This window comes from Camellia sinensis, chromosome 3, assembly GCF_055761805.1.
Source record: "Camellia sinensis isolate YWXY chromosome 3, ASM5576180v1, whole genome shotgun sequence".
Classification (NCBI taxonomy): domain Eukaryota; kingdom Viridiplantae; phylum Streptophyta; class Magnoliopsida; order Ericales; family Theaceae; genus Camellia; species Camellia sinensis.
This window is the reverse complement of record NC_138963.1, coordinates 165459562-165485796: the sequence shown is the minus strand read 5'-3', so window position 1 is coordinate 165485796 and position 26235 is coordinate 165459562. Positions and strand designations below refer to the sequence as shown.

General features: G+C 32.7%; 1 pseudogene; it reads right to left on the bottom strand.

Annotated features, from left to right (window-relative positions):
• Positions 1-1687: 1687 nt before the first annotated feature.
• On the bottom strand, positions 1688-23135 carry LOC114311567 (phosphate transporter PHO1 homolog 3-like; annotated as a pseudogene).
• Positions 23136-26235: the final 3100 nt, after the last annotated feature.

Genomic DNA, 26235 nt, shown 5'->3' with positions numbered 1-26235 from the left:
ACAAATCGTCCATTTTATTAATAAATCATCAAATTAATTAACAATTTTTAATGATGTTAGAAATATGTTTTAATTAATAATTTAGGTAATTTTATTATTGTATAGGAAACCAATTATAAATTTCATTTTTTTAGTTAATTCTGTTAAATAAAAAATACTAACAAGGAGCTATTTGTAATTTTTCAAACCACATGGGACAATCTATACTTTAAGCAAACCTCAGGGGTGTATTTGTAATTTACCCATTTAATTAAACATATAGCATTTGATATAGCAAAATATAAAATAAAAGATAAAAAAATGGGGGGGGGCAAACTTCTAGGTGCGGATTACCCCTTTGACATTGAGAAATCACCACATAACTCTTATATGGTTTGTGGACTAAAACGCACACTAACTTCTGTTAACAAAACAAGTAAATTGACCTTTTTACCCTTATTTTCTTTCTCTCTCTTCTGAACGAAACCTACACTAGGGATGGTAATCGGAACCCGACCCAACGGGGACCCGATCCCCGAACCTCGAATTGAGCAGTTATTCCCCGAAAAATACCCCCGATGGGCCGAGGATGGTATTAAAAATTGAATCCCTGAATATCATTAGGTCAGGAACGGGGACAGGGATACATGTTTCAACCCCGGACCCGGCCCTAATCCCCGCCCCGCTTGCCCCCGACGTGAAATGACTATTTTGCCCTTGTTTATATATAACGCATGTGTGTGTGTTTTTAGGGTTTTGGCTGAATAGAACACAAACATAAACACAAAGTCGTCACTCTCTCTCTCTCTCTCTCTCTCTCTCTCTTTCTCTCTATCTCTAGGGTTTCGCCTTCCTCTCTCTCTCTCTCTTTCACACAACGACGGCGCCGATCCTCTCTCACCACCGATCCTCTCTCACCGCTGCTTCTACGTCACTATCGATCCTCCTCCCTCACCGCCACTGCTGGTTAAAGTTTCACCTTCCTCTCTCTCTCTCACACACAACGGCTGTTGCTCCCTCACCGCCACTCCTCCCTCACCGGCAATCGTCCTTCACCGCCGATTTTCAAAGGGTATCTCTTTCTCTCTCTCTAGATTTCGATATAGGGTTACATACATATATATATATATATATATATATATATCTGTGTGTATATCAAGGTATTTTGACCTCTGTTTCTTTTATTTTTTCTCTAAATTTATTTTAGATCTGTTATTGATCTGTTAAATGTATATATATATATATATATATATATATATGATCTGGTTTTTTTTTTTTTTTGATCTGTTAAATATATATATATATACAGTTCTGGGTGAATAAATATAGATCTGATTAAATATATATATATAGAGTTCTTGATCTGTTAAAATAAATATAAATATTTTTTATATATATTTCAAGCCTGATAATGATGTTGAGAAATTAGGCAGAACTTGCTTAGTTATTAAATTGATGATATTTCAAGTCTGATTATATTTCAGCCAGAACTTGCTTAGTTCAGATATTTTAGTTCTAAGTTATGGGATTTGATTATATTTCAAGCCTGATGATGATGATGAATAAATATAGAGTTCTGTTAATATTTTTTTTATTAGTTTATGTCATGGTTAAATATTATATTTTCTCTTTATTGATTGTGGTTCTGAGTTTATTTTACTACTTCTGGTCTGTTTGTAGTTGATGATTCCATTAGCTGAATATAAATTTATGATATTGATGATTCCATTAGCTTAGTTATTGATGATTCCATTAGCTTAGTTGATGATGATATTGATGATTCCATTAACTTAGTTGATGATTCCATTATCTGTTTATGTGAAGAAAATTGATGATTAGTTGATGATGATGTTGATGATTCCATTCTCCGTTCCATTAATTCAATCCATTAGCTTAGTTATTATTGATTTGTTTCTCAGTTCCAGTAATCTACTTTTGTGTTACCTCTGTTAATGGAGTTATTGAGTAGTATTGATAGATGTTATTTTGTTCTTTACAGATACAAAATATGTTGACAAATATCATATTTGAAATATGTTTGAATTGGATGTTTACAGATTTTTTAATTTGAAAATATGTTGACAAATATGTTTGAATTGGATGTTTATAGATTTTTTTTTTTAATTTGCAAATATGTTGACAAATATATTTCAATAGGATTAGGATGTTTACAGATTTTTATAGATCAAAAAATAATAATAATAATATAGGGAATTTTTCGGGGTCGGGATCCCCGATCCCCGATTGGCGGCGGGGGCGGGCGATGGGTCCCCATCGAGGATCGGGGATGGGGGCGGGGAATATATCACTTTCGGGGATCGGGGACAGGGAGTGTAGTCCCTAGCCCTGCCCTGCCTCGTTGCCATTCCTAACCTACACACACACACACACACACACACACACACACACATATATATATATAGTCTTTCTTCTTCCTCCCATTACTACTAACTCTAGCAAATTCTATCCCAACTTCGACAAGCACCCAAGCAGCACCTGCACCCCAACAAATCTTTTTATCAATTCTCATTTATTCATGTTGCTTTGGCACTAATGACGGTAATAACACACTATCTTCACCGTTCCAAATAAATTGTCTCCATTGTGTGTCGTGAAAGAATTGTTTTCTATCTATTAAATACATATATATATATATATACATACAAAGAATTAGATTTAGACAACTAAAATTAAAACAAAATAGATAGAAAAAGAAAGAGAGTGAGAGATTGATGTATCACCGGAGGAGTGGAAGACCAAATCTGGGTATTGGCCCTTTAAAAGTTGTAATTGATTAAACATTTGTTGAACTAGAGAAGAAGAAAAATAGAAATGCGGAAGAATAAAGAAAAATTTCACCGGATATCAAGGTGCGGCGGTTGTTTAGTAGCTTTTCATGCATAATTTTTGTTCTTTTACTTTTTTCCGTTACCATATTTCTAGACGAGAGTGCAATGTATATGGGTTGGTGAAGTGATTATGCAGTGGGAGTGGTTTGATCATGGGGGAAGCTGCAAGTAGTGGAGGTTGATGAGCTAGAAAAAAGAAAAGAAGAAGAGAAAATGAGGAGAAGAAAAAAAAAATAGAAGGCTACTAATGGCTGGGATGAAAGAAGTAGAGAGAGAAATAATTGAATGGCATTGTTTATAAATTTGAAGATGTACTAAAGGCATTTTCATCTTAAAAATAGTATTACTCGCCTTGTAAGTGTGTGACTCTCACAATGTGTTATCTTGCATAGAAAAGCTAACTGTGCATTTTAGTCTACAAACTACACGAGAGTTATTTGATGATTTCTGAATGTCAGGGGTAATTAGGACCCGACTTAAATCACAGGAGGTAAAGTGAAATTTGCCCTAAAAAAAATTATACAACATATCCTATTTAATTGTGACACAAGACTTGATTTGATTATTCTATTCAATTAATCAAATCTACCTCTTATTTCAACCGCATTGGTAGACATGCCTATTCCATTTCCGAGCTCTACTTTTTTTTCTTTTAACTTTTTTCTTCCTCATATGCTCTTTCTAAGATAAAATACAATCATGGTTCCTAAGCCTTTTGTGTCACTTTGATATTTCAATTTTAATTTTACCAATTTGTTCCAACGGTTTTGCAATTTGAGTCAAATTAGTCTTATTTTAAGTGAACTAGCTAAATTGTTACCAAAATCATAATGAAATACATCTAGAGTCTCTAAAATATAAGTTCGCGTCACTTTATTTCCTAAAATTTTTAGTTTTTTCACTTGGGTCCTACACATTGATAAAGAAAATAAAATGCAACATTTTAGTAGTGAGGGACAAAATTGACAAAATCAAAACTATGAGAACAAGAACGACACAAAACACATTTAGGGATCATAGTTTAATTTTATAATTATTCCCTTAACAAATTTGACTCAAATTGCAAAATTTCAAGGATGAAATTGTTAAAATTAAAACTTCAAAGACTAAAGTGACGGGAAATAGTACATACTTTTGGGGCGTGACACCAAATCTCAATCAATGGCGACTAAAATATTAGTCGCTAAAAGTACTAATTTGGCGACTAATTTTTTCTAGTCGCCAAAATGTAACCTTCCGCGACCAAAAATGTAGTTGGTCGCCAAAAGATACCAATTTCCGCGACTAACTCATTTTGGTCGCCAAAATGTGACCTTCTGCGACCAACTTATATTTGGTCGCCAAAAATTTTGATCATTCGCGACTAATTAATATTTGGTCGCCAAATGTCATTTTTTTGCGACTAAAATTTTTTTGGTCGGCAAAAGTGGACGCCAAATGTGTAAATTCTTGTAGTGCTATGACAAGGTCCCAATAGGTACCAAAGATTGTTGCATTCAGTGAGGAAATGAAAGCTATAGTCTTCCAACCAATCCCTTGTTTGAGCTCATAAGCTGTCATCATAGTCACAGCTATTATGGTTGAGAAATATTTCAATGCATTGATTCCTTGCATAGCATCTCTCTCTTCATACAGGCGACGAAGGCACTTGGAAGGAAAGAAAAAAAAGTGTTTTAGGTGAGTAATTTTTGTGGAAATATTTTAAAAAACAAAGAAATTGACTTTGAGCTTATGTATGAAATTTCAGCCAAGTTAAGTTCCAATTTCAAGCAATTTCAATAACTAAGGTGTCATTTTAATAATTAAAAAAAAAAAAACTTGTTCGGTGTACACAATGAAAACAAAAATGAAGAAACTGTTGGAAAAAATGATTAATATAGGCATATTTTTTTAGCTCAATTTTGAGTGGGCCCCAAACGTCTTTTGGGGTGGGTCCGAAGAGGTGATGTGTTCCTTGCCGCGTGGCAAGTCACACGGTGAAAACGGAACGTCAAAACCATTTATGAGTGAATGGGAAGTTGACGTCGTTTTCAGATTTAACTTTAATTTTTTAGATTAAATTCATTTGAATTTTTTCAATAAAAAATTATGGTGGGAATTCAATTCAATTCTAAATTCAAATTTTGAGTTCCTAAGTGGTTTCTTAAAATTTGTAATTGTGAGAATTTAATTTAATTCTAAATTCAAATTTTAGGTTCCTGAAAAGTTTCCTAAAGTTTGTACCTCATCATTTATTTATTTATTTAACTATTTCAATAGTTTAATATATATATATATATATATTTGAAATAGTTTGAATAATTAATAAAGGTCTACCGGTTATAAATTGTTGACTAACGGTCAAACTTTTCAAAGTTGTTTGAACATTGGTTTTCCTTGTGCCGTTGGTCAGACAATTGTTTTGCACCTTTTCACTTATTTGAAGCACCTTTTCGGGTCTAATTTGTTGCCTATATATATAGATACGTTTCCAGCAGTTGAGGTACCCCCGGAAAATTCAGTCTGTATTTTTTGATATTGCTGTCATCTTTGCTCTAAGTACATATGTTCTTCATATATAATTTTAGGGAAAAAATATTCAGAGAGTTAGAACACAGGTTTGGTTCACCGAACAAGTTGTTGGAGTATTACTACAATATGTGAAGATCATTGTATCCTGGGAGATAGACGCCACTCAACCGTAAGTACCATAGCGGGGCAAATCTGTCTTAAGGACAGAGTGTCACACACTCGACTTTGTCTTAATTTTATTTCAGTTCGATAAATAAATCTGGTATGTTATTTATTTATTTTGTTTAAGTTAAGAAAGTTATTTTATTTACACAGAAGATTGTTCCAACAATCTTAAGACAGACTCGAATTATTCTGTTTACAGAATTTTTCATTTGTTTCCTTTTCTAAGAAAATTATTTTCTATGAATTTACAAAATAATATTCTGGTTGGAAAAACAAATAGTGATTATATGCTATTTGATAGATAGTAGTAATATACTGTCTATTTTCTTTGACAGCTAGTAGTACGATACTGGTGTCATTAACAATTCAGAATATATTTTTGTGAAATTTTATCAGAAAGTTAATTTTGGTTTTTAGAAATTATTTTTTATGTTTTCATTAATTAAAATTCTATTTCAGTATTTTAATTATTAGAGTGTTACAAGAGATTTAAATTTCTGAGTGGAATTAATTTGGTTAAATAAAATTTTATTTTATTTTCAAATTAATTGAAAACTAAAAGTTATAGTTTTTATTTCTTTTATTTTATAGAATTTAATTTTTGTGTGGAATTAATTTGTTTAAATAAAATTTTATTTTATTTTCAAATTAATTGGAAAATAAAAGTTACATTCTTGTTTCTTTTATTTTTACAGAATTTAATTCTGTGAATTTGGTTTAATTTTCTGTGTAGTGTAAATTCTAATTATAATTTTGTTTTATATATTAGAATTGATGGCTACTGAAACAAATGCCCAAACAAGTACTACTGTGATGGCTGCAATGACACCAACCCCCTCTCCTGTTGTAACAGTACCGGTAAATCACGGTGAAAAGCCAGAGAAGTTTTTAGGAACTGACTTTAAAAGATGGCAACAAAAAATGTTGTTCTATCTTACAACTCTGAACCTGGCTCGTTTCCTCCGTGAAGATGCTCCTATCCTGAAAGAGGATGAAACTGACCGGCAAGTGGTTGCCGCGGTTGATGCCTGGAAACATGCCGATTTCCTTTGCTAGAATTACGTCTTGAACGGACTTGAAAACACATTATACAACGTCTACAGTCCAATCAAGACAGCAAAGGAACTTTGGGAATCGTTGGAGAAAAAGTACAAAACGGAAGATGCCGGCTCAAAGAAATTTGTGGTTGGCAGATTCTTGAATTTTGTAATGGTTGATTCAAAAACTGTGATCAGCAAAGCTCAAGATTTCCAACTCATTCTGCATGACATTCACGTAGAAGGTATGTCACTCAGTGAATCCTTTCAAGTTGCAGTCTTAATTGAAAAATTACCAAAAGGCTGGAAGGAATTCAAGAACTACCTCAAACACAAGCGCAAAGAAATTTCTATGAACGAGTTAATTGTGCGTTTGAGGATTGAGGAGGACAACTGCAATTCTGACAAGCGGGCTGGTAAGCTTCCTATGGAGTCTAAGGCAAATGTGGTGGAACATGCTTCAAAAACCAAGAAACGAAAGTCTTTTGGAGAAAGTTCATCACAAGGCTCTAAAGGGGGGGGGGGGAAATAAAAAGTACGAGTTTAATGGCAAATGTTACATCTGTGATAAAGAGGGACATCGGGCCAAAGATTGCCGTAGCAAAGGCAAAAACAAAAGAAGAACAAGCAAGAAGCCTGCTCAAGCCCACATAACTGAAGTGGACAATATTGCCAATGGTGTCGATGACATCAATCTTTCTGCGGTTGTTTCCGAGGTAAATCTTGTCGGAAATCCTAAAGAATGGTGGGTGGACACTGGTGCTATTCGCCATATTTGTGCCGACAAAAAGATGTTCACATCTTATTCTTCAGTGGACAATGGTGAACAACTTTTTATGGGCAACTCCTCAACTTCCAAAGTTGAAGGACAAGGAAAGATTATACTCAAGATGACATCTGGAAAGGAACTCACTCTCAACAATGTGTTACATGTACCGGACATTCGCAAGAATCTAGTTTCCGGATCTTTATTGAGTAAGAATGGGTTTAGGCTAGTATTTGAGAGTGATAAATTTGTACTTACTAAGAATGGGATGTATGTAGGAAAATGTTACATGTCTGATGGCCTTTTCAAATTAAATGTGATGACCGTTGTACCCTCAGTTATTAAGAATACTACATATTCTTCTTACTTGCTTGAGTCTTAAAATTTATGGCATGGTAGACTAGGACATGTTAATTATGGATCTTTGCATAGATTAATTAATATGGAATGTTTACCTAAATTTAACATTGATTCAAATCATAAATGTGAAATTTGCGTTGAGGCAAAATTATCAAAAACTCCTTTTCATTCAATTGAAAGAAGTACGGAACCACTTGAATTAATTCATAGTGACATTTGTGATTTTAAATCAATTCAAACTAGAGGTGGGAAAAAGTATTTTATCACTTTTATATATGACTATACTAGATATAGTTATGTTTATTTAATTTGAACCAAGGATGAAGCTTTGGAAACTTTCATTCAATATAAGAATGAAGTTGAAAATCAACTTGGTAAGAAAATCAAGAAACTTAGAAGTGATAGAGGTGGTGAATATGAATCACCTTTTTGGTGAGTTTTGTAAAGAACATGGAATAATTCATCAAACCACCGCTCCTTACTCACCTGAGTAAAATGGAATTGCTGAAAGGAAAAATAGGATTTTAAAAGAAATGATGAATGCCATGTTAATAAGTTCTGGATTACCTCAAAACTTGTGGGGGGAAGCAATACTTTCTGCTAATTATATTTTAAATAAAGTACCCCGAAAGAACATAAATCAAACACCTTATGAATTGTGGCATGGAAGAGTACCATCCTACAAATACTTAAAAGTGTGGGGGTGTTTGGCTAAAGTGGCTATTCCTAGTCTTAAAAAGGCTAAGATAGGTCCTAAAACCATTGATTGCATTTTCATTGGTTATGCCAAGAATAGTAGTGCATATCGGTTTTTTATTCATAAATCAGAACATTCCGAAATGCATGTAAATACTATTATTGAGTCTCGAAATGCATCATTCTTTGAACATGTATTTCCAAATAAGACTGGACAAGAGACTAGTAATAATAAGAGATCTTTTGATGCTATTACTAGTAATGATCAAGAACATGATCAAGAGCAAGAGTTAGATCAAAATGAGGAAGAGGAACCTAGGCGTAGTAAACGTGCTAGAACTTCAAAATCTTTTGGTCCAGATTTCCTAACATTTTTGTTAGAAAATGAGCCTTTAACTTTTAAAGAGGCTATGTCCAGTCCTGAAGCTCCTTTATGGAAAGAAGCTATCAACAGTGAAGTTGAATCCATCTTGCAAAATCACACTTGGGAAGTAGTGGACTTACCACTAGGTTGTAAACCTCTTGGATATAAGTGGATTTTCAAAAGGAAAATGAAAAGCGGATGGATCAATTGACAAATACAAGGCAAGGCTTGTAATCAAAGGATTTAGACAAAAAGAAGGTCTTGATTACTTTGACACGTACTCACCGGTTACTAGAATAACATCCATTAGAATGCTAATTGCCATTGCATATCTATACAATCTAGAAATTCATCAAATGGATGTTAAAACCGCTTTCTTAAATGGTGAGTTAAATGAAGAAATTTACATGGAACAACCAGAAGGGTTTTTTGTTCCAGGGAAAGAAAAGAAAGTGTGTAAATTGGTTAAATCATTATATGGTTTAAAACAAGCGTCAAAGCAATGGCATGAGAAATTTGACAAGGCAATGATATCAAATGGATTTAAAATTAATGAGTGTGACAAATGTGTTTATATTAAAAACACAGATAAAGGTTATGTCATTGTATGTCTTTATGTAGATGATATGCTCATCATAGGTAGTAATAATGATATGATTAAAACTACAAAGAAAATGTTGAATAAACATTTTGACATGAAGGACATGGGCATTGCTGATGTAATTCTTGGTATGAAAATTACCAAAACATCAGAAGGATATGCTTTGTCACAATCTCATTACATTGAGAAAATACTTGACAAATTCAGCAAAGATGATGATCATCTAGCTAGAACACCTGTAGATGTTAATTTGTATCTTTCTAAAAATGTACAGGAGTATTTCTCAATTAGAGTATGCCCAAATTATTGGAAGCTTAATGTACTTGATGAACTGCACTCGCCCAGATATAGCTTATGCAGTAAGTAAATTAAGTAGATATACGAGTAATCCGGGATTAGAACACTGGAAAGCAATTATAAGGGTTCTAAGATATCTCCGATTTACTTGTAACATTGGGTTGAATTATACTAGATATCCAGCAGTACTTGAAGGATACTGTGATGCAAATTGGATATCGAATACAAGAGACTCGAAGTCCACCAGTAGGTATCTCTTTACTCTTGGTGGGGCGGCTGTATCTTGGAAATCTTCCAAACAGACTTGTATTGCTAGGTCTACTATGGAATTTGAATTCATAGCTTTAGACAAAGCTGGGGAAGAGGCAGAATGGCTTCGCCATTTCCTTGAAGATATTCCAATTTGGCCAAAACCGGTGCCTGCTATATGCATACATTGCGATAGTCAATCAGCAATAGGTAGAGCACAGAGTCATATGTATAACGGTAAGTCTCAACACATTCGTCGTCGACATAATACCGTAAGACAACTACTCTCTAATGGAATTATTTCCATAGAATATGTTAAGTCTAAAAACAACATAGCGGATCCACTAACCAAAGGGTTAGCAAGAGAGTTTGTTAAAAATTTATCGAGGGGAATGGGACTTAAGCCTATTAAATAAGAGGTACCACAACGGCAACCCAACCTAGTTGACGGGAGATCCCAAGATTTAGGTTCAAAGGGACAACCGAGTTGTGATTGACTCAGAAGGATCACTGTGGAGTCCAACTCCTACCCATTTCTATGATGAAATAAGTGATGTCTGCAGCGATTTAGGTTAAGTAATACTTTTAATGATTCTTATATTTAGGTAAACCTAGTGGAGTATGGCAGGATACTTTTCATAAGAATCACCTATGTGAGTGTGAACTGGGCCAGTTCTATAAGACTTGTGAAGAGCTACAAGTCTTTAGAGCACTCATGATAGACCAGGTTGTTCAGGGCCAAAATGAACACAATAGTGAGAACTAAACTGTGTCTGGGAATATACTGTGTGGGTTCTATTGTCTTGGTTTACACAAACGGCTGAACAGTTCAAGACATCATGTTCACTGGTTAGCTAGTAAATCCGATAGTGTCTCACAAGGGAAGGTTCAAAGCCAAAAGCTATCTATTCTTTGCAGAATATTTTCAATTTCTGTACTCTCTGTAATTAGATCATGCTGTTGCATTTTCTCTCCGTCAAATTCCGTTCATGTGGGGGATTGTTGGAAAAAATGGTTTAATATAGGCATATTTTTTTAGCTCAATTTTGAGTGGGTCCCAAACGTCTTTTGGGGTGGGTCCGAAGAGGTGATGTGTTCCTTGCCGCGTGGCAAGTCACACGGTGAAGACGGAATGTCAAAATCATTTATGAGTGAATGGGAAGTTGACGTCGTTTTCGGATTTAACTTTAATTTTTTAGATTAAATTCATTTGAATTTTTTCAATAAAAAATTATGGTGGGAATTCAATTTAATTCTAAATTCAAATTTTGAGTTCCTAAATGGTTTCTTAAAATTTGTAATTGTGAGAATTTAATTTAATTCTAAATTCAAATTTTAGGTTCCTAAAAAGTTTCCTAAAGTTTGTACCTCATCATTTATTTATTTATTTAACTATTTCAATAGTTTAATATATATATATATATATATATTTAATTAGTTTAATATATATATATATATATATTTGAAATAGTTTGAATAATTAATAAAGGTCTACCGGTTATAAATTGTTGACTAACGGTCAAACTTTTCAAAGTTGTTTGAACATTGGTTTTCCTTGTGCCGTTGGTCAGACAATTGTTTTGCACCTTTTCACTTATTTGAAGCACCTTTTCGGGTCTAATTTGTTGCCTATATATATAGATACATTTCCAGCAGTTGAGGTACCCCCGGAAAATTCAGTCTGTTTTTTTTGATATTGCTGTCCTCTTTGCTCTAAGTACATATGCTCTTCATATATAATTTTAGGGAAAAAATATTCAGAGGGTTAGAACACAGGTTTGGTTCGCCGAACAAGTTGTTGGAGTACTACTACAATTTGTGAAGATCATTGTATCCTGGGAGATAGACGCCACTCAACCGTAAGTACCATAGCGGGGCGAATCTGTCTTAAGGACAGAGTGTCACACACTCGACTTGGTCTTAATTTTATTTCAGTTCGATAAATAAATCTGGTATGTTATTTATTTATTTTGTTTAAGTTAAGAAAGTTATTTTATTTACACAGAAGATTGTTCCAACAGAAACATGCTTGGTGAGCTGTCGGTGGTGGTGCTAGCAGTTGAGAGTGGACAAATATGGTGGCTAGCGGTGGAGTGGGCCGGGGAGGGCTGCCAGCATGTGGCCAGAGGTCATGTGCAGTGACTGTTCAATCGCATGGAGCCTACCTGATCTCGTAGGAGCTCGATGGAGGGTTGTTGCAGCTGGCTGGTGGCTGTGGTGGGTGGAGGTGGTGGGAGAGGAAGGAGAGAGTGCAAACTTGTTTTGAAAATAAGTAAAATATTTTTTCTCTGTTTTCCAAAAAATAAGTTTTCATTTTCAATTTAAAAAAAGAAAAAAAAAAGCAGAAAAAAATGGAAATATTACCAAACCAGGCCTAAATTGTTCATGTTTGGGGAAAAGTTGAAGGTAATTTTGGATAAAGTTTCAAAGCTATCAACCAATGCGTCTCAAGTTTTCTTATCATTTCAATACCGATACATACTAGTCAGAATGAAAATCACATCTAACAGTGAGTTGCTGACAAGTATCAGTTTATAGTTGATTCAAGATTTGATAAGACTGCTATAAAAAAACATTTTTGGGGCTAATGATTTAAAAAAATTGACACCCGTATCACCCAATTCCGATATGTATCACTCAATATTTAAGATACCTCAACACCACAACTGATATCGATCCGTATCCTGAAACCCCTATTTAAAAACTGTAAGGGTCATTAGAGCTCATAAAGCTTGCAAGAAAACTCTGAAATTGGAAGAAACAACGAATGACATACCTGAAGAAAACGAGACCAGTAGGGAATTGCAGCAATAATGAAATAAAGTGTTTTGTAGAGATTATTTGTTTGGCAAGTAGTTTCTCTGTTCTTATAGTCTCCCCAACCATAGTAGCAAATGTAGAATTCCAGACTTCTAAATCCTTGCACCTACAATAAAAACAATACTCGACACTTTCAAACGAGGCATATGTATTGAAACTGTTTGGCAGCAGTTAAAAAAGCCACTATTTTCCCTAATTTTTTTTGTTTTTAGTGATTTTTTTATTTTTTTAAAATTTCAATCATTTTTTTTTTTACTATTTTCGGTTTGTCTAGTCTAGTAGGATTTAAAAATTAATTTTTTTTTGAAAAAAATCTAAATTGAAGTTCACTAAAGTATTAAAACAAAAAAAAAAATCAACATTTTTAGTTTTTATTTAACTCTAATATTTTTTTTATTATTATTATTTACTTTTCTGATCTATCTAGTTTAAGCATAATGAAAAAGTAAATTTTTTTTTTTTTTTTTTTTTTTTTGGTGGGTAAAATTACAGATAAGTTCACCTAAAAAATTATTTAAACCCAACTTTAGCCTAACAAAAGCCCCACCCACTCACCTGGCTTGTTAATTGGTCCGCCAAGAAAAAATCATGAAGTGTCACCTGTATAGGAAAGAAAGAATCAGACAAATAAATTATTCAAATTCGTGAATATTTTTTCTTTGAAAATTTCTAAGTATACAGATTCTGATTACAGAATTGGACACAATCCTCTTAGTGGGATCAAAATTGTGTCTAGTTCTCTGATCGAATTTTGTACACCTGAAAGAGCGGTTTTTCTTATAAGGTCACACCATCAACCAAAGTTTACCTTGTGCAGAGGGGCACAAACACAGTGAAACACACAACGAAATAAAAAGAAGCGATTTGATCGGAAAATGATATCGAACGGGCAGAACAATATGACAATGAAGAGCTGCAATGAAAGTGGAATTTCAATTTTAAGCAAAATTGAGAAATGGAAAACACAAAAAAGCTTGGTTGTGAACTTCAACGTTGTACTTCAATAATAGGTAGAGAGCTTTCTCGTGATTTTGGATTTAAATGCATTGTTAACATTACTAATGACAAATATTAAATGATCAAATTACCCTTCCTATTTCTTTTTACTCATATATGCTCTCTGTCTTCTATTAATACTCTTCATTTGCTAAAATTTCACCTAATTTCAAACTTAATAAAATATTAGCTTAATTAAAATTAGATTTAAGTAAAATACTTAAAAAATAAGTTGTAATTTAATAATAATAATGTGTATAATTAACTAAAATACATTAATTACCAAATAAATATTAATTATATATATAATAAGGTATATAATTAACTTGATTTTTAATTACGTGTATAATTTATGTCTATAATAATGTGTGTAATAGCTTTAGGTAGGTTTTGGATAAAAAATGAGAAGAAAAGGGCATTTTTGTCCATTTTCTTTGAAATTAGACTTTTGACTCTGTTTGAAAGCATACGTGACTACTTTCTGTTAGTTTAGATAGATTTTTTAATAGAATGAAACAAAGTGTTAAACAGTTAAAATTACTAGGGAACACTTTGCGTATTATTGAAGAACAGGGATTGCAAACGACCCAAATAGTAAGATGATAAAGTTGATTTTGCCCTTAATTAAACTTACCCCTAAAAGTGCCTGAGGTACAAGTTCAGTGAATTCTTCGAAACGTTGAGTTTTAGGATCCATTTCCATAGCAAGGTTTGCAAGTGCACCTGCTATTGCAAACACTACAACACCAAAACTGAGGAGAAGAACATCTTTGCATCCCAATTCAGTTCCTTCTTTGAAACCAAATATAAATGGATAATTCACTCTGTATTTCTTCCAAAAGTATATATTTGCAGCATACATGAGCATGTGAAGTCCAATGAATCCAAACAAGCTGCAATACTAAAATTTAACATGTCAAACAAGTACCAAGTTTGGTGGCCAAGTGACTTTTTAATGAGTGTTCATTGTGTCAAATCTAATGCAAATAGGGGTAAGTATTGATTGCGATAGGCCTAAGTTAGAACAAATTTAAAAAAGAACCTCGTGCCCAAATCTGTCTCGGTTTGACATCGGGCTTAAAAGTTCAATCTCAAGTCTGGTCCTAAAATTAAATTATAATCCCAAACCCGCCTAATGAACACCCATATATTAAAGAAAAAATAAATTTTATAAAATAAGAATTAATAATTTTGTAGTTTAGTCGGCACATATATTTATTTTTTGTTTTGTATATTCTAAGTTTAAAGCTTGATGGGTGTACTTTTCCTCTTAAGTGTATCTTCTTTAATTTAAACAAAAAAGGAACAAAATAAATTATATATGTTCGTTTATGTAATATATAAATTATATTAATAATTGGGCTAGACCGGGCTGGGCTCAAGGAGAATTCTCAAACCTAGTTCATTAATAAATGAGCTTAAAAGTTTATTACAGTCAAGCCTTATAAACTTAAATATCAATCCTAACTCCTTCAAAATGTGAGGTGAGTTGGGCAATCTAATGGGCTTGTGCTGAGCCCTAATTACAAATTGATGTTTACCCCTCAATTTTTTAGCATAAACAATAAACACTCAAGAGAAAATATCATTTGGGGTAGCTCTAATTTACCTATAAAGGGGAAACATGGTTTCCATGTACTGGTACTTGCGTTCATGGTTTACGATATTGCGAGCATGCGTAACCAAAACAAGTGCAAATATGAAAGCAATTGTGCAGCCAAATAGAAGGCCTGAAATTTTAGTCAACAGATTAAAGAAAAGGCGACAACATATTAAAAGATTCAGAAGTAAAAGAAATTATTTTCGTAGATAAATCATTTGAAAAACTTTGTTGTAATATAATAAATCTTACCTAAGGTGAATGTTACTCTATGCCTTTCTCTCTTCGCTCGTGGCCTCAAGATGTTCAACCCTTTACGCCGGTTTGAATTAGCAAAATGCTTGATGAATGTGGCTTCAACCCTTTCCATAACCTTGGTAACCTGCAATGACCCAAATTGAGTCATCAAAATTGGCCTTTTCTTTTTTTCATTGTTTTTTTTTTTTTTTAAGAAAAGAAAAAAAAAATAAGAAGGAAATTTAGTTTAGCACTTGCAACAAACAAAACCTGAATTTCCAAAATGATCCCAACACGGGTCGTTCCGCTATTTGTCCTTTTAAACTAGTAAAGTATAATTTTTACCTAAACAATCACCCTTTATCAACATTTTTAAGCACTCATTTTCAATCTTATCATGGAGCTGATCACATTGAGAACCCTCCATCCTCCTTCCAGCTCTGCTTGGTTCATGAGATGACTGAAGCAAAATAAACCAAATCAAACACTTATCATTGGGCTTACTTGAGTTCCATATCTCAACAGGAAATGGGATGATGGTTTAAAACAGTGAACCTTCATTGAACCATCAACCATCAAACCATCGTTGTTGTTCTTGGGAATTTGGGTAGTTATTGAATTCAACACCGTGAATGGTCTCATTCGCGCATATATACAAACACCTTGTGTTTAAGTACTCTTCAAAATATGGAAATTTTTTAATGTATTTTCTCGGGTTTTTTTTTTTTAAAAAAAAGAAAAAAAGAAAAATGAAGTGAAGGATTGTATTAAGAATACGGGGCTTCAGCCAAAATCAAAAGGAGCAATCTCGAGTGGAACATCCTCCATCCATCCAAGTTCGCAAACAACAATGAGCTACCGAATTGCCTTCCCTAAACACATGACTGGATAGACTAACCACCCAAGACTGAAACTCACCCAGGGAAGGGAACCATGAACAGCCGAGACAAAGCCATCCCTGGGTCTTGAATTCCCTTTATCACATTGGCCGAATCTCCCTCCAACTGTTAGTTTTACGGGTTGGTTGGGGTGTCCTAAATAAGTGTATTTTTTGTCTTTTTAGACTAAAAAGTTGAGGTTGAAAATATGAATGTTTGGGTTAACTTTTTGACTTTTTATGAAAAAAATTGTATAAATTAATGTGTATGAGAAAATTAATATTGAGAATTGTTTAGTCGTAATTGTTGACTTTTAATAAATAGTGATAATTTTTTAACTTTTTAAATAATTTTTTAACTTTTTAACTTTTTAACTTTTTTATAACTTTTTAACCTTGGCTTAGTAACGCCCAAATCCTTCCAGCCCGTACACAATCAACATCATCCCAAAATTAGATTGCCTCTGACATCGCAGACACCCTCCGCAGGGACACACCAGCGACAATGACGGCGGTTGTGCTGACGGACAGCAGCATTGTGGATCACCTGTTTGTACTCATTCACATACTCACCCGCAAATATTGAAATCTCCACAGCTTTCCGGTGGACCTGGTTAAATATTGTTATATGAGAGAGTGAAGAAAACCTCCAAACTACCTTCATCATCATCATTCAATTCCGAAAGACCTTGTTTGGCAAGTTGGATTGCGGCTAAAATAGTCACAAAAAAATTTTAAAAAATCAAAAAATCAAAAAATCATTCCCAAATCAAATTTTTTGATCCAGACTAAGGCCAAGTTTGGCATTCCTAAAAAAATTTAAAAAGTCAAAAAGTCACTATCCTATTTGAGTCACATTATCTTATTTAAGTCACATCACCTCTCTATCACATCACTTCAAACCCAACCCATATCCAACTCATATTTCATAAAAAATCAAAAAGTGCACTTATTTAGAACACCCCAAACAACCCCTAAAATAATCTAAAAAATTAAAAAGTCAAAAAACTAACCCCTCCCCAAACGGAGGCTTAATCTCCAAACCAAACCCACTACTGACGGTGATGCGTGGTTAAACGGCCTCTGAAAGTGGTGAAGATAGGTGAGTCTATCCTGTGTACAGTATGTTAATAATTGATGGCTCTGATTGGGTGGAGGTTTTCAAGAACACCCTCAGTTCTAAAGTGATTTTTTTCTAAAATTTCTTAGAGTGTTATATTGTTGTTGGGATTTACTGGCAGTCACATCAATTTTTCTGACATGACTTGCCAATAAATCTCAACCACACAATGTAGCACTCTAAAAAACTTTAGAAAAATTTCACTCTAGAGGATCCTTGGTGCTTTTAAATTGATGGTGTGAGAGCATCCAATCAATCAATTTTTCTGACATGACTTGCCAATAAATCTCAACCACAAAATGTAGCACTCTAAAAAACTTTAGAAAAATTTCACTCTAGAGGATCCTTGGTGCTTTTAAATTGATGGTGTGAGAGCATCCAATCAGCTTTTTAGCCAAATAATGAGTGTAACCAAAAAAAAAAAAAAGTTCTCTTATTTAATCCTTAGTTCTCCTATTTAATCCTTCAAAGATAAGAGTTGCAAGAGTAATTTTTTTATTTGTAGAGAAATACTGTAATTTTATTATATTATTTATTTATTTTTCTTTGTTTAGAGATTGTAATACATATTTACGATTTTTATTTTTTTTAATTTATAATTAAAAATAATATTTTAATAGAATAGAGAAAAAAATATGAAATTTGTTAATAGAAAAAAAAAATAATATGGAGGGATGAAAAAGTAATTTCTAAAATAGGAAATAAATTTTTTAATAATATTTTTATATAAAATTTAGATAATTTAATAGGGATGCTATGAGATCTCATCTATTGAAGAGAGTGGGCGAGTGCGATACTCTTTTTGTTATTTTACGGTGGATTGAGAAGTTTGTAATGTAAAATTTTCATTACTCCCTCCGTTCCAAAATATTGATCTCTTTTGGGGAATTCAACTTTTTTTAGTAGAACACTTATTGCATTTGAAAAAAGTTGATTTTCCAAAATTACCCTTTTGATAGTACATTTTTTTGGGAATATCAATGTCATAATTGTACTTTTTAAATTGTTTATTAATTTAAAAGAAGGGCAAAATAGAAAATTTACATTATTTTTGTACTTGATTTATAAAGAGGGACTAATATTTTGGGACAATAAAAAATAAAATAAGGGACTAATATTTTGAAACGGAGGGAGTACATTATATAATTTAGAAGTTATCAAATAATCATCATAATTTATTAATGTCTTAAAAAGAATTGTTACAAATTCTTAAATAATGTAATAGAGCTCCTCTATTATCACTTTAGAATAAAAAATATTATAATATTTTATTGTGGTATTGTGTATTAGTTTTTAAATTGATTTTGTTAATTTTCTAGTTGTTGTGTACTAGTGGTGTGTTTGACATTATGATATTTCTTATATTTCGTTTGGCAACTTTCAATTTTAATCACAGTGTTAAAAAATCATTATAAATTATCACATCACTCTTTTTATTTTCTATATATCTTTTTATAAAAAGTTTAAAAAAAAATTATTAAAATAGTCTGTTTCCAAATCGATTGACAAAAGTTTTTTTAGGTACATATTGATGATTTATTTGATCGATTTAATTTTTTTACGTGAATAATACAAACAAAAGTCTCGAAAAAAATAAATGATTTAAATTATTGAAACAAAATTCACGATAAGTTTCACATACCTAAACAATATCTTTCTGTCCATGGACGGAATGGTGTCTAAAGTGTTCAAAATTTCATTAAAGATAAAAGGGAACCTCAGAAAATATAATACTCACTTCATCGGAGCTGCCAAGATAGGAGTTGTCTACCATCTTCAAGTAAGCTTTTGATGCATTTCTTGAAGTTATCTTCAACAATTAGGTATAAAACAAACAGCATAAAGTTAATAAATAAAAAATAAAAATCTAATTTCCATCCTTGACCAAACCAAATAGAATTTTGAAGATTGCTGAGATGGAAAAAGAATTTGGATTTTTGAGATAGAAAAATATACCTCGTCATATTTCTTCATAATATTTGAAAAAGCCAAGACATTCAAGAAACTGTTCATTTATTGGAACAAACATCAAACGCATTTTCATATAAAAAAATCTCTACACGGAAAACATTTTTCTACGAAAAAGTTTTTTTTTACAATAAAAGACTTTTTCAAAGTTTTGTTTGCGACCATAATTCAAAAAAAAAATTTATCAAAACAAACGAAGCATAAAAACATCCTAAATTACCTTACCTGTAGCTCTTAAGAAGGCGAAGCTTGTGATAAAACTCAACGAATAAGTTGTGATTCAACTTTCTTTGGATTTTCCCTGTTGAACTTAATCTCATTGGAATCGTGAACACTGAGAAAGCTTTTGATGGTGGAACAAGGAGTCTCAGGATTGTTGTTCATCTTCACATGACTAAGTATTTCCAATGGAGTTGGTCTACTACCCTCAAGTTCTTTAGCTTCTTGTGTTCTTTGCCATTTTGTTTGATGGTTTTGATCTCATTATTCACAAATTTATCATCACTAGTATATTGATTATCTAGGTCATGACCATGGTTTTTTGACCCCTATTCATGTCTTTCTTAATGTATTACATCCATGGAAGCTCTTCCTACACACATTAAGCATAATTATGAGCATCATTCTGGACATATTAGGTATTTTGCCTAGTCTTATATATAATGGAGTTTCAACAAGATAAACAATACCATAGCTATTTTGTCTCATCTTCTATTGACTAGTTATAGTTGCAGAGTCAAAAAAATCAATTTCAAGAATAAAGAGTGTTATTAGAATATACACTAAATAAAATATAATTAAAAAAAAATATGTACTTTTGTTGGGCAAATTACGTGTTAGTGTTGGAGTTGGTTACTTGGCTTTAAAATTTACATAGGAGGTATATCAATGTGAATGTTCATACTATTAATGTAAATATTTACATTGTTAATGTGAATATTAAATGTGAATATTCACACATTAATGTGAATATTCACATTATAAAATATGAATGTTCACATTACTGAATTACTTACCATTTAAAAAATATTTGTAAAGGTAGAAATGTCTATAAAATACCTTAAATATGAGAATTAGGATTTGGCAGATCAAATGTCCAAATAATAGGACTTATTAGAATATAAGAATATCATATGGACTAATTGAGATACAAACACTTAAAAAAAAAAATTTAATAAATTTCCCAATATATTACCGTTTTATTTTTCTGTAAATTTTTGGGATTCTGAAATTTCTTGTTCTATAAAATTTTTCTAAAATGAAAAATTAGAACAACTTTTTGTTACAATTTTTTTGGTTTAATCTTGTTTAATTCTTTTTCTTACCTAATAGTTTCTGGATTAATTGTTTATTCTAGTTTGTTTTTAGGTGTAACTCCTTAAAATTATTTTGGCTTTAATTTATAGGAGTGCAATTTTGACGGGTTCAGTCAGGTTGAGAGGTTGTCCAAACCCAACCCAAGTTGTGCTAAGACCTGTCCAGGCCCGAATTGTAACCCGAGATTGCTTACCGAAGCTCGACCGAGTTAAATCCGAATTGCCCTAGTTACCCCGAATTATAAATGAATTTCAGTTTTTTTTTTTTTTTGGGCAGTTGCATTATTAAATTGTTAAAATTTGACTCTATTTACATTTTTTTTATATAGAAAAACATTAATACCATCAAAAGAAATAGTTTATATAATGTATCAGAGATGCCGCTATAGTAGTCTTTACAATTTATGAGTGAAAATAAAAAATTAAAAAAAAAAAAGATTTCATGTTATTTGTATATATAATATATATTCAATATGATTCAATAATCTAAATTACTTTAATATCATGTAATAACTAATAATTTATATGTATATTTAATATTTTTATATATTTATATATGTATAATTTGGGTTTCGGATTGCTCAGGTTGTTTGACATTTTTGCCCAAACCCGTCCAAATTTAATTTGAATTTATGAATTTTTGCTTAAGTCCGTATCGAATTTGAAAATATCTTATCTAAGTCATAAAAAGTTTCACGCTGAGTTCAGGTTACTCAAATTAAGCCTATTAATTTATGTTGTTGGCTAGAGTTAGTAGCTTACAATTGTGAGTCAGTTTACTTGTTTGCTTCTAATAATTTATTCATGTAATTTAGCCATATGTTATTTTTCTTTTATTTAATTCCTATCTTATACGACAGTTTTTCTCAAACAAAAAGCAAGAAACACTTACTGCAGTTCTAGGCCCCGACGGAGTAGTAGCCACTAAAGCCGCCGCCGAAGCTGCAACACCGGAAGCAAGACGAGTCATCTCCACCGACCTGTCGACAATCCAACTCTCTCCACCCTCAACCTTTATCCTAAAAGCAATCAAAGCCTCCATTTGCTTATTCAACATCACAACCTCTTTCATAACCTCCTCAACTTTCACTCTATAAAACTTAACCACTTTATTAAACTCATCATCAAGCCTTCTAAAATACACAATCTCGTACTCTCCTCCTTCATCGGCAGCTCTTAAAAACATGGTCTCGTACCCTTCCTCGCCTTCTCCTCGACTTACCGAGCTTATCAATATGGGTTGGTTTTCGATGTCTGTGGCAATGTCGGGGGTTTTGGGAGAGGTCATTCGCTGTGTTAGGCCACTGAAAGCTCGGTAGAGAGTTAACCGTCGTTTCAAGCCCGGTGTTGGGACTGTGGGGGGTCGTCTTTGTTTGAATCGGATCGATGTTTTTGAGGAGGGTTTTGAGGTGGTTGTAGTTCATGTATGCTTCTTGCCATTCTGGTATCATTTGGGACTCGAATTCTCAGGGCCGGCCCTGAGTTCGTCGGGACCTAAGGCGAATTTCGGAAATGAGAGTCTTTTTATATTGAAAAAAAAATTCATGAATAAAACGATAAGTTAAAATTTTTTTATTTGTTTGTAACCATAAAAAAATTTACTTACACATATAATCATTAAAATTATAAATAAAACAATTTAATAAAACAAAATTAGAACAAAAAAATTAGGAAAAAATTATTCAATTAAAATTGATAAAGACTTAGGTAAAAAAATTTGAGCAAAATTATTTATTCCACTAAAATCTAATAGATAAAGAAGGTAAAAATAAAAAATAAAAAAAATAGGGCCCATATATTGTATGTATTATTTTTCTTGAGCCCAAACACTTTTTTTTAATATATATTTTCATTTTAATAAATATGGACCAAACTACACTTATAAATAAATATAGAGTAAATCATACATGGACCCAAAAAAATATTTTGAGGCCCTCTAAATTGATCCTGAAACCAAAAAAAAAAAAAAAAATTGAGCCTATAATATTTTACCAAATTTAGGGGCCCTATGTTATATATGTTTATATGTTTTACCAAATTTAAGGGCCCTATTGTTTTTTATTTATTTATTTATATATTTTTATTTTAATAAATATGGGCCAAACACATTTATAAATAAATATGGGCTAAATTATACATGGGCCTAATAAAATATTTGGGGCCCTTTAAATTGATCTTAAAATCAAAAAAAAAAAAGAAAAAGTTGAACCTATAACAATTTTTTTAATTTGGGGGCCCTATTTTTGGGCCAAAATATGGGACCTAAGGCACAAGCCTTACCTGCCTTAGGGCAAGGCCGGCCCTGCGAATTCTTTGCCGAACTTCATGGTTTGTGAGCTCGATGAGGTTTAGAAGGGGGAAAAAAACAAAAGGTGGTGTGAGAAGAGGATGTTGTTTATGAGTTTTGTTTAAGAAGATGAGAATTGAGAAATTGAATGCAATAAATGGAAGGGGGTTGGGGAGTTTTCTTGAATGAGATTGGAGATAGAGACCCATCACCAAAGTTTGCATTTGGTTCCGATTACTTCCGCTATATTAGTGTGTTTGTATCATGGTTTTAATAATTGTATTATTAGTATTAGTAATACATCATATATTGGTCGATATTAGAGATTAATGAAATATATTAATGGATAACGGTATTAAAATATCAAAATTTTGTTAACTAACAACTAATGATATATTGATATTTAAAATTTGGTTGGTATAAATGGAAATATGCTAGAATTTCCTGTGTAAGAACATCCACATAGAGAACAAAAATTGTAAATACGTGCTCCATCAGACTCTCTATAATAACCATTCATTTTGACTTTGCTCCAGTGCCTCATCTGATTAAACGAGACATTGTTCATAGGTTAATCTATTTTTTATTATATTTTCTTTCTCATGCTTCTTTCTCCCGCCAACAAGAACACCATCTCTCATATCACCATTACTGTCAACACTTACCAGAACCATCTCACAAATTTCATTCACTACTAGAAAAAACACTTTCCGTGACGAACATGTTTGGTCGCGAAAAGTACCATATTTGGTCGCTAAAACCTTTTCGCGACCAAAATATGTTGGTCGCGAGTTGGTCGCTAAAGCCTCGTCACAGATAGTTTTCTGCGACCAAAAAAGCCTTTGGTCGCTAAAAGTGACCATTCGCGACCAACTTTTTTTGTCGCGAAAAGTCCAATTCATATTAGCCAAAAGTATACTTTTAGCGACCAAAGATAAGTTGGTCGCCAAAAGTCAGCGCCTTGGCCCAAAAAAAATAATTCTTTTGTGCTCCCTGGGACTTGAACTCCTGACCAAGGAGTCACCATGCACCCAATCCACTCTGCCACTCTGCCAATAACATACTTCTTGTTCATATTTGACAAAAAAAATATATAACCCATAAAAATTGGGTTATATATTATTTTATAAAACTTTTAATGCCTAAATAGAAAAATAGCATGTAATTACTGTAGTATCATTTTTTTTTAAAATTTATCCCGCCATAACTTTCCGCGACCAACTTTTTTTTTTGGTCGCCAAAGGGTAATCTTTCGCGACAAAAAAAGCCTCTGGTCGCCAATAGTAGACTTTTCGCGACCAACTTTTTTTTTTGGTCGCCAAAAGGTGATCTTCCGCGACCAAAAAAGCCTTTGGTCGCCAATAGCATACTTTCTGCGACCAACTTTTTTTTGGTCGCCAAAGGGTAATCTTCCGCGACCAAAAAAGCCTTTGGTCGCCAATAGTATACTTTCCGCGACCAACTTTTTTTTTTGGTCGCCAAAGGGTATACTTTCCGTGACCAACTTTTTTTTTGGTCACCAAAAGGTGATCTTCCGCGACCAAAAAAGCCTTTGGTTGCCAATAGTATACTTTCCGCGACCAACTTTTTTTTTTGGTCGCCAAAAGGTGATTTTCCGCGACCAAAAAATTGTGGTCGCCAAAAGTTAAATTTTAGTCGCAGAAAGTGGACTATTTGCGACCAAAAAAAATAGGTGGTCGCCAAAAGTGTTTTTTCTTGTAGTGATTCTCAATTTAATCTATCTCTTTGGAGGCTCAAATGATGTTAAACAAATATATTCCAAGAACAAAACAGGCCCAAAACAGTGGCAAAACAGCTCCAGAACTACAACAAAAAAGTTGGCAAGCTGTAGAGTCTTTTGGCCGACCGTACAAGTCTTTTGTCCGGTCGACAGATATATTAGACAGGGTGGATAGAGAGAAAGGAAATTTGGCCGTGGCAGCCGGACGTCCGGAATGACGACCGGCAATGATATTTTCGCCCCAGTTTTGTTCCAGTTCAGTTCTGCTTCGCTCCGGCTGTTAAACCAGCAGTATAAAAAATAAAAATAAAAGAATAAAAAAATAATATTTTAATGAAATAGAATTTTAGAATAGAGAGTTTGATAGAATGTGTACATAAAAAAGAGACTAACTAAAATATAAAAATAAATTTTAAATTATAATTTAATTCAAAATTTACTAAAATTGATGCGAATGCTCTAAATATTTAAAAGGTTGACGCTGTCCTCCCACTATTTCATTTGTATCACTTTACTAATAGGATAGGAGCAATTATTTGAGCAGGGTACTTTAGCTAGGTAAAATGCGGTATACATCTTCAATGTTGATAATAAATGGGATGTTGACATTACAAAATAGTTTATACCTATACGAATAGGGCATTACCCCAAAAAAAAAAAAAATTAAATGTAATCCTAGGTAGTGTTATCTATTTTAATAAAAAGTAACAAATATGATTGAGGGGATAACTTTTTTTTTTTTCTCCCAACAGGCTAGGAATGGGTTGGAGGTGCTGGAGAAGGGCAGAGGAGGGACAGAGTAGGGTTGGGGATAATTTTATTTTCACATACTAATTTTTCTTGATGCATATATTCAATGAAAACTTTTTTAATACATATATTAAAAAAGTAAAAAAATCTCAGTACATATTTATTTATTTCAATAATATCTTTATATTGAATTTCAAAATTCTATTTTTTCTTCTGTCCACCCACCCCTTTTTTGCCATCATTTCTGCCACTCTTAGCCCTCCATACCACTACTACCATTCCCATTTCATCCACCTCCATCTTAAAGCTCCTCAATCAATCTAAAAAATTAGTAATTTGCAATAGAGGACTTGTGAAAGAGTATGATTCATGGCAAAAAGTAGTTGCTTGCAAGTGAAGGGAAAATGAGACGGTGAAAAAAAAAGATGACAGAGAGTAGAGCTAACGATGAATGATGATTGTGATGTCTTAGAAATAAGTTTTGGATGAAAGAAAATAAAGATAATATGATATTTTTATTTTAAAACAAAATTATACTAAGAAAAAATTTCATTAAATATGCATCAAAAGAAAACTTTGTGTGTGAAAATAGAATTGCGGAAGGGACTGAAAACGGTGGTGTTGGATGGTGGGTAGAGATGGAAGTCAA